This window comes from Equus przewalskii, chromosome 20 (assembly GCF_037783145.1).
Source record: "Equus przewalskii isolate Varuska chromosome 20, EquPr2, whole genome shotgun sequence".
Lineage (NCBI taxonomy): Eukaryota > Metazoa > Chordata > Mammalia > Perissodactyla > Equidae > Equus > Equus przewalskii.
This window is the reverse complement of record NC_091850.1, coordinates 15,597,481-15,606,951: the sequence shown is the minus strand read 5'-3', so window position 1 is coordinate 15,606,951 and position 9,471 is coordinate 15,597,481.

Genomic DNA, 9,471 nt, shown 5'->3' with positions numbered 1-9,471 from the left:
TAGGGAAAACTAAGTAAGTTTAACACCCAGAATCAATACAGCAGTGACTGACTTTCTGTATAAAACCTCCAAGTAGAAAAGATATCTTAAACCTGAGTACATTCGCACCACATGTTGTTAAGAGTTTCAATCTAAAAAACTGAAAAATGATTGATAAATTCAAAGAATTCAAATGTCCTAGAAGAGGCATTCAAGTTAATTTTTAAAGATGCAACTTAAAACAATTAGATTAACAAAAATTCATTTGCCCTGTATGGTGGGGGTGAAATGGAGACTCACGATTGATGAGAATATAAACCGACCACCTTTTCAGAGTGAAGTCAGTAGTGTGGCAACACCAAGTCACATCTCTGACCAGCAGCTCTACGTCCAGCACTTTCCTCTATAGACATTCTCCTAGTGCATGAAGATATATGCTCAAAGCTGATCATAGCACTGTAACAGCACGTAACTTTAAATATCTTTTGAGTGTCCACCAACAATGGAATTAGTTAAATGGGTTACTGAACTACTTAGATACTACAAAAGAACTAGTGTCCACGAATAAAGTGATATAATTTTGAAACATCGCTATGACTCCTTGGTAAGGAGATACAGGATTTCTTTTTAACTGTGTTTATATATAAAGCAAGCCGTCCGGCAGGGACATATCAGCCCTGACAGTATCCACCTCAGGATAGGACTGGTGGTGGAAGGTGGGCCTTCCGTTTGTATACTTTGCTATTCTTTAGATTTAAAGCACAAACTACTTCCGTAAATTTGTTAGAAGTTCAGTTGCAGGAGTACTAAAAGTCTAGCAATGAACAAGTTAGTGCATCCCTGCTTCCTAGGATCCACCACACATCTGAGACAGAGCTTGGGAAAGGCAGGAGCCGGGGGCTGTTCCGCCTTCTCTAACTCAGCCCATGCCGACCACCATTCTCCCACACTGCCAACCACAGAGATTATGGCACAAGACACAGGATAACATGGAGAACTGTGAATATCTGCTGAGAACGCTGAACACAGCAATTTAAGATTATTTCCAAATGTAAGCGATGTATTCATCCCCCTTCTAGGATTTTATGACAGACCGTGCCATACTATGAAGGTGCTGAGTAAACTCAGAGTGTCATCTTGAACTTTCAGTTTCTCTTCTGCACCAAAATCTAACAAGCAATTTTTAAATTAATATCCACATCGGAGTACTCCCTTATATTTTTTGTAGCTAGATTTTAGGACCTAAAACCCGAAGTCATTTGAGTGAACACTATAATGGACAAATATTTCAAAGAGCGTTTGAGTTGCTTCTCTCTGCTGTGACCCTTGACAATAAGATCTGAGATCCAACATACAGTCACTCATTCTCATTCAGATGCTCAAGGACATTAAGTGATAGGGATCTAACAAAAGACATCCACAAGTATCGTGGTTAGAGAGTTTTATTAAAGATAGTAAAAAAGCTAATATAATTAAGTTAGGCAGTCATTAGGCAGAAAGCTCCTTAAATGATGAGAGACTTAACCCTTCTGTGAAACCAAAGGACCCCTCCAGCAAGAGTCGTCTCCAGCAATGTCCTCCAAGCCCCGTGGTTCTCAGGCTCTCATCCGACACTCACTAGCAGCTAAGGCGTAGGTGTCCTGCACCAGTGGCTAGCCTGTGACAGAGTGCTCCCTTGGATAAGAGCCCTGCCTCGCTCCAAACAGGCTGGGAATGCGAGGTGGGAAGGAATTGATGTTCCGAGGCCCGGCCCAGCTTTGGCCTAGCCCCAGGCCTATGGTACAGAGAAGGACAGGAGCAGGGGAGTAGCTTGAAAGGATCTAAAGTAGAACCCTACTCAACACCAGTAACAGTTTTATCCTCACTCCAAGGGCAGACACATACCCATTCCAGGTCTTCCTTCCCCACCTAAAGGATCCCCAAGGCGGCACTGAGCTTGGCCAACAATCTAGGACAAAACAATACTCAGACATCCAGACACACAATGAGCCCAGCTCCCTCAGCAACAGGGGAGGCAAGAACAGGACTAGAGGGGCCTCTGCCTATGTCAAAGATAAGCATCCAAGGAGGGGTTACTCCCATAACGCCATCCTTCTAACTGCACTGAAGAGATAGAAACCAAATCTCACCTCCCTTCAAAGAGCTTTCACTATGAGGACCAATCTTAGCCCCTCACTAGAGTCCTGAGACTTGAGCGAAGGTGGGGAGGCTCCAGGCTCAAAAGCAGTCATACTTTTCTCTCTGGTATGTGTTCACATGGTACAGACTCACCTTGTGTTCCTCATCCTCGACCATCAAGGATAAAAGCCTGACCTTGATGGGACCACAGCCCTGGAAGAGCCAAAAGCAGGCGGGAGCTTCCCTCTGCAGGAAAAAGGACAGGAGGGTGGACGCTATAATAGCCACAGCCCTGTACTATGGGCATCAGTAAACTAGGTGAAGATAAGTGGGAAAGGAGAAAGAGGGTGTAGGGAAGCTCCCAGACCAGGGCTGCTTCAGAACAATCTTTAGGAAACTGGTGTTTCTTTTGGACAAATATAAATAAGGTCCCACGGGGGGAAGACGCAACATACGACGTTAATGCTAGGTCACATTAGTGTCACCTTCAACAGCTTCTTTGTCTAAAAAGAGACAGGCCTGAGCACTTAGCACCATCCCAATACTACCCCAGAAGAGAAAGAACAAGGTTCCACGTCTTACCTTAGAGCGCTTGAAGTTGGCCTGATGGAGCTCACTGTTCAGGGCCAGGCAGTCCCCTGACAGCAAGGGAAGTTGAAAGTCGGGCACAATAGTACACATATCCTAGGCAGCTCCATGAAGGTTCACTTTGTGATCCTGCAGATGACAGAGCTTCTCTGCTGGAGACATAGTCCCTCTCCCAGTGACGCCGGCCCAGGGGTCCCGGGACCAGCTGCTCCACAGTAGGGATAAAGGGCTTGTGCATGTAAAGCAGGTGAGACAGAGGCAGCTGTGTGACACTCATTCAGGCTGGCATCAGCAACATCAGTGATGGAACCTTTTCTTCCACCATAAGCATGGTGTTCATAAGCGTGGGCACCAGCTCCGTCAAATACCGTAGGAAACAGTAGATCTCCAAAAATGATCCTCTCTTTGACCAATAGGATGGAAAGATAATGGGGAAAGAACCCAGGAGGAATCTTTAGGGGTCCCTCAATGTTCTGGAACTCTAGAATTAGCTGAGTGGCGTGGGGAGCAGTCAGTACCCAGGTCCACAGCTCTGTCAAGGAAATTTCCAAGAAGTGGGCTGCTTCAAAATGGAGGAGCCAGTAACTGTATAGGAACTGGGAGCCTGTAGGGAAGAAGAGAGGATGCTCCAGGAGGCTGCTATCACAAAACATCCCATGGAGGGAGCTTACTAAGCCATCACCTCCCTTTCAGCTCCTTCCTCCCCACCAACCCAGCTTCACAGAATAGGGCCAAGACTTGGCAGACCCAGCACATGTACACCCACCTATGAAGCCAGCTCTTGACTCCATCGCAGCCAGGGATGGACAGAACTTCCTCTCCTGCCCTCACCCACCACTGCTATTAAGGCACAGGATGGACTTTATGCCCTTGCCCTGTTGTATCTCCTAACATACTGCAATTTCCCAGGCAACTGGTTGTACACTCCACGCTTTAGAGCATCTTTGCACACAGAACACTAAGGACATCAGCTGCAAGCTTAGGAACACCTCGCCTATCAGACCTGCAGAGCTGAGACCAGGAAACATTCCTTTCCTGCTAGGCCAGCTGAAGAGTATTTCCTGCTCCTAACTCCTTGCTCTATCCGCAAGAGGCCCAAATATCTGTGGTAATTACATCCCACTGCCCCACCAACCCCACAAAATGCTACCAGGCAGCTTCTGGAACATTCCTTCCCTGGCAGGGACCAGAGCTCCAGCTATTTACTTTTGCAAGTGAGGGTAAAACCACATTACCTAGTGGGAAAGATCTCATTTACATGGGAAGGCAGAATCCAGCTGGGACAGTCCCATGACTCTACCCAGCTAAAATGCCTGCATCACAAACCCAGTGCCAAAAGCACAGGAACAAACCAAGAGCTGCCCCTCCTACTGCTGCAACCCTGCATCGTACCTGCTTTCAGATGCTGGGCTGCCCCCTTCACAGCCTCTAAATATCCGTCCACACATCTGTGGGCCCTTGTCTAACTCCCACAGTGTGGGGCTTATGGTGAACCAAGAGGAATTGGATTCAGGAAGAGAATCTCCCACTCCCAGGACAAGTTCAACACCTACTCCTGTTTATAGAGTGGAGGTGCAAGAAGTGATGATAGAGAGTCTTTCTCACACTAAACCCAAAAGCACAAGTACGTGATTCGTAGATGGATGCACTTCTGTGGAAGGTGTGCTTTGACAGACAATGTCAGTCCAAAGGCTGGCAACGAGGACAGATGTGGACAGTTTACAAGTTACAAACACTCTAACTCAACTCGTATCCTCCAGAGCAGTGCTTCTTAGACCCCAGCGAACATCAGAATCACCCAGAGGGTTTGTTAAAATGTAGACTGCTGGCCCCATTCCCGGAGTTCCTGATTCAGAGGTCTTGTGCGCGGCCCAAGAATTCACCTCTCTAACAAGTTCCTGCGTGATGCTGGTCCAGAGACGACACTCTGAGAACCACTGAGCCACATCATCTATACTAGGACTGTAGATAGAAGACGCTCCCTAAGTGTATGCTGATTCATTGATAATAAGCTATGTCTGGTGTGTTTTGCAGATCTAGAATTCTTAAAAAAACAAAAACAAACTTCAAGTTAAAAAGATGAAATTCACTAAATCTAGAAATTATCAAAGGAAGTATCCAAGTAAAGATAGGAATTCTTACATTTGGGATTCATGCTCTCAACGTTCTTTGGTTTTATACAGTAGAGAAAAAATCTGGAGTTTCAAAAATTAAAAAATAACAAAAACATAAGAAACCAAGACAGTCTTCTTCATGCTTCCCAGCACTTACAAGTTATTATGAATACCATGGGAATAGTCTGTCAATTAAGCCTTCAAGGTAAAGCATACTTCATTAACAAATTAACCAACAGTTCACAATATTTTCTTTTCTTAAAAGACCAAATCATACTGACACATACAATCAAAAGAAGAGAAACTTGAGATTTATTGTCTCAATAAAAAATCCAGAGTGTGTCCCAAAGTATATAAATATCAAAAGTACTGATAATCAAGATGTTCCATCTTTAGAAATGCTTCACCAGCATGAGCTAATGAACTCACGCAGCAAGCTTGTGGGGGAGCCATTATTATCTTGTTTTGTGGATGGAGAAACTGAGGAAGGAGGCAGTAATGATTTGCCCAAGGCAGGCATGAGTCAGCACCAAGTGCAGAGTAGATTCCACATTAAGATGATTGCTTTGGATCTTTGTCTCTTAAAAATCAAGAAACACAAAGCAAAACCAAAGGAGAAAATAACTCAATTTTTAAAAACGAGCTTTGGGAAAAGGCATAGGTATTTTAAGCTAAGAACAGAATTTCGCAAGCTAATAATTTGTATGCCCCCAAGGTTCCTACTAATTACCTCCACCTCCTCTGTGTTATCTTCCCAGTCAATGAGAGGTTGATGATAACTCTGTCTTTCCACACGATATGCTTTGCTTTTTAATGAGCAGGTTCTTATGGAACCCCAATTAAATATGCAGTGAGCTTATGGAATTTCTAGCAAACATGGCTTTCCTTCTTGTTTACATAAATTAATCTTCAAATTCTCAGCCCAAGAAAGGGGAGTTGCTCCCATGTAATCCCCAGACCTTCCCTAAATGGCTTAAAAAGCTATAGCAAGTGTGAATGTGTTAAATAAAATCCTTCATGAATTTGTAAATTGCTTTAAATAAAGCCCTTCGATGATGATAATCTTGCACCAGAAGCTTGTTTTAGTAATTTATAGCTAAGCAGCTGTTGTTTTGGTGGTGTCTTCAGTTTCTTTTGCATAAGAAAATCTGAAAATGAGTCATTTGTAGACAGGAAGACCAGATTGCTTTCTATAGTAAATGTTTCTGTATGCTTGTCTCATAGAACTTTTAAAGTTTCAGAAAAGTAAACACCAAAAAAGATCATTCATTAGCCATCACACTGGAGAAAATGCTGGCCAATGATATGTTCAACTTCTATTCCCACGGATTTCATATTTCATTGTCATTGCCATGCCATAGTTGAGTGTGTGTCATGAACACATCGGCTAGCAAAATATGTGCCAACTTCTCTGAGGCCCTGCGAAGCCTGGTAAGTGCCTCATCAAGGATGTAAGGATTGACTTCTCAAGTCATTTACGCTGGGATGCCTGCGTCCACACCATTCGGTTCTGTCCACTTGGATGTGGCAAGAATCAGAAGCTGTTGAAAAGTACATAGTTACTAATACGTTCAGCGTCTCCTTGGCACTTAGGGTAATGTATGTAAAGTATATATTATAAATTATAAACTGTAATTCCCTTCTGTAGACAAGGATGTCGTGTATATCAGTAATGCGATCATCTCTAAGCTTTTGATTGAGTACCAGTAAAAAGAAATTAACATTTATATCTATATATGTGTTTATTCATTTATTAATAAACTGTATATATATATATATACTTCTCTACTAATATATATGACATAAAAATAGAAATTGAAAAGGGATAAGAAAAATAGGAATAGAAATTCTAGTATTTTCTTCCTGCTCCCAGTGGATTATCTTTGGAGACTACTGCTCTAAAGGAATATTAAGTCTATTTTGAAAATAAGGGGTGATAATTATAATTATAGTATATGTAAATACTGCTAAATGTTATTAATTCTAGCGCTTTACATATATTAATGTTTTATCTTGGTATCAGCCTTATGCAAGAGGTATAATTATTCTCCACTTCACAAATGATGAAATTGAGGCACAGACTGGTCTCCTAACTTGTCTGTGGCTACACAATTACAAAGTAAGAAGGGTGGGATTTAAACCAGACAGTTTGGAGCTAGATTCTGGCTAATCTGAAACTCTGACAGCCTGGCAAGTTATCATCACGCTAAGCAATAAGTGATGGGGCTCCTAGGCATTCGTTTCCATAACACCAGCATAATGGCATGAATCTTACCAGATTATAATTGTTGCTTTGTATGTTTGTCTCTCCCACTAGGATGAAGACTCCTTGAGTTCGAGGACTAAAGTATTTTTATATTTGTATCACAGCATTGAACATAGTGTCTGGTATCTAGATAGCATTCGGTGGGCACTTGTTGAATGGATGGCTGGATGAAAGAAAAAAAGATTTTAAAAATGAGTGGATGGATGGGTGGATTTACCCCAAATTACTAGATATCCACTAAAATTTGAATGTCCTTGAAATAAGGATAGGAAGCTATCCTGCCAACAAAGATATTCTCAGACTTTCTTCTTAATGGGCTATTGCTCCATTGCCAAATCAATACTTAGAAAAAAATAACTTGCTGATGTCATCTAAGCCCCTTCAGTAGGAGTACTATTGCACCCATGAGCCTTCCAATCCTTGACCCTAGAGAAACCAAAAGATGAAAGAAAAAAGATAGGAATGTTGTTTATGGAAATAATATGTCTCTCAGGAGCCTTATTCATATTTTCTCTCATTAAAAAAAAAAAAACAAAAAAAAAAGAATGTGTCCTCATGCTCTGGAGTCAACAGAAAACCTATTTCATTACAAACTTAGCCTGGATACCACCAGTGGGGGGGATAAAAAAAAAAAGATGGGTGAATGAATGAATGATGGACTTGTCTTCTTTGAAGTGGAATCCAGATATCCAGGTCTCAATCCAGTCTTAATTTAGCATACGTTGTTACACTTGCATCGGCAATATGCTTTGTCACAACACAAGCTACCCACATGGCAGGACTGACATTTATCCTCAAACCATGAGAGTTTGTATATTTCCTTTCCTTCATTTTGAGTGGCACAAACCAGCGCCAGGATATGTTAAGCCAAACCTTGCAAAATTCCTTCCTATAGTTGAAGCTAGAAAATCTTCAAGGCACTTGGACCCAAATGCACATTCCAGTAAGATGTGTGTTTCTTTCACACCAGTTACTTTGTACACAGCTTAAAGTACAAAAGCCTCTGAATCAAAACAATGACTGTGGAATTGCTTTAACAAATCAAATGATGTACTTAATGTACAATGTGAAGGGTTCCATCTGCATACTATGTAATTTTGTCTGTTTTCCACTGCTTTGTACTCTTTCCAGTGAAAGACAGTTTTACTGAAGTTTAATTCCAGACTCTTTGTTATAGTTATATATAATATATATTTTGATTTAGGCCGATCAGTGTTGCTCTTTGGAGCTTTCATTTAGCAATCAGATACAATTACCACTGTTGTATAACACTGCCTATCAAACTTGTTACTTCATTCTGAGAGCTGTGCCTGCCTGTCTTTATTTTTTCCTCTTGAGGACAATGCCCACCATAGTGTTGATAAATCTTTACTGAATTGAATAACTATTAAACTACTTAGTGAAAATAGCATTTTTTTTTTAAAGATTTTATTTTTTCCTTTTTCTCCCCAAAGCCCCCCGGTACATAGTTGTGTATTCTTCGTTGTGGGTTCTTCTAGTTGTGGCATGTGGGACGCTGCCTCAGCGCGGTCTGATGAGCAGTGCCATGTCCGCGCCCAGGATTCGAACTAACGAAACACTGGGCCGCCTGCAGCGGAGCGCGCGAACTTAACCACTCGGCCATGGGGCCAGCCCCCTAGTGAAAATAGCATTTTTCAAACGTATTCATTTTAGTGAATCAAGAGGGAACGAGCGAACTTAACCACTATGCCACCGGGCCGGGCCCCCTCCTCTTTTTAAGTACTTGTTTCAACTCAATAACATGATTTCCTAATCATTCGATTGGTTATGACCTGCAGTTGAGAAAATCTTGTAGCAGAAAACCTGTTGTAACTTTGAATATGTAGTACAAGACTAATAGTCCGACAGAACCAAACTAACATGTTTAATACCATTTTGGAGAAAATAATGGATATAATTCCAACTTAGTGTTCCAAGATACAATTCCCCACTGCAATGGAACAGGGAACATTCCATCTACTCTACATCCTGCTGTGGGACTGTAGGGAGATTTTAGAACCCTCATACATTTTGGGTGGCAATATAAAATAATGCAACCTTTTTTGAAAATAGTTTCGTGGTCCCTCAAAATGTTAAACATAGAGTTACCATATGACCTGAAACTCCACTCCTTGGTATATACCTATGAGAACTGAAAACATGTTCCCACAAAAACTTCTACATGAATATGTTCATGGCAGCATTATTCATAATAGCTAAAGGTGGAACAACGCAACGTCCATCAACTGATGAATGGATAAATTAAAGGTAGTATATCTATACAATGGAATATTATTTAACAATAAAAATGGAATGAAGTACTGATACATGCTACAACATGAATGAACCTTGAAAACATTATACTAGGTGAAAGAAGTCAGTCACAACCACATACTGTATGATTCT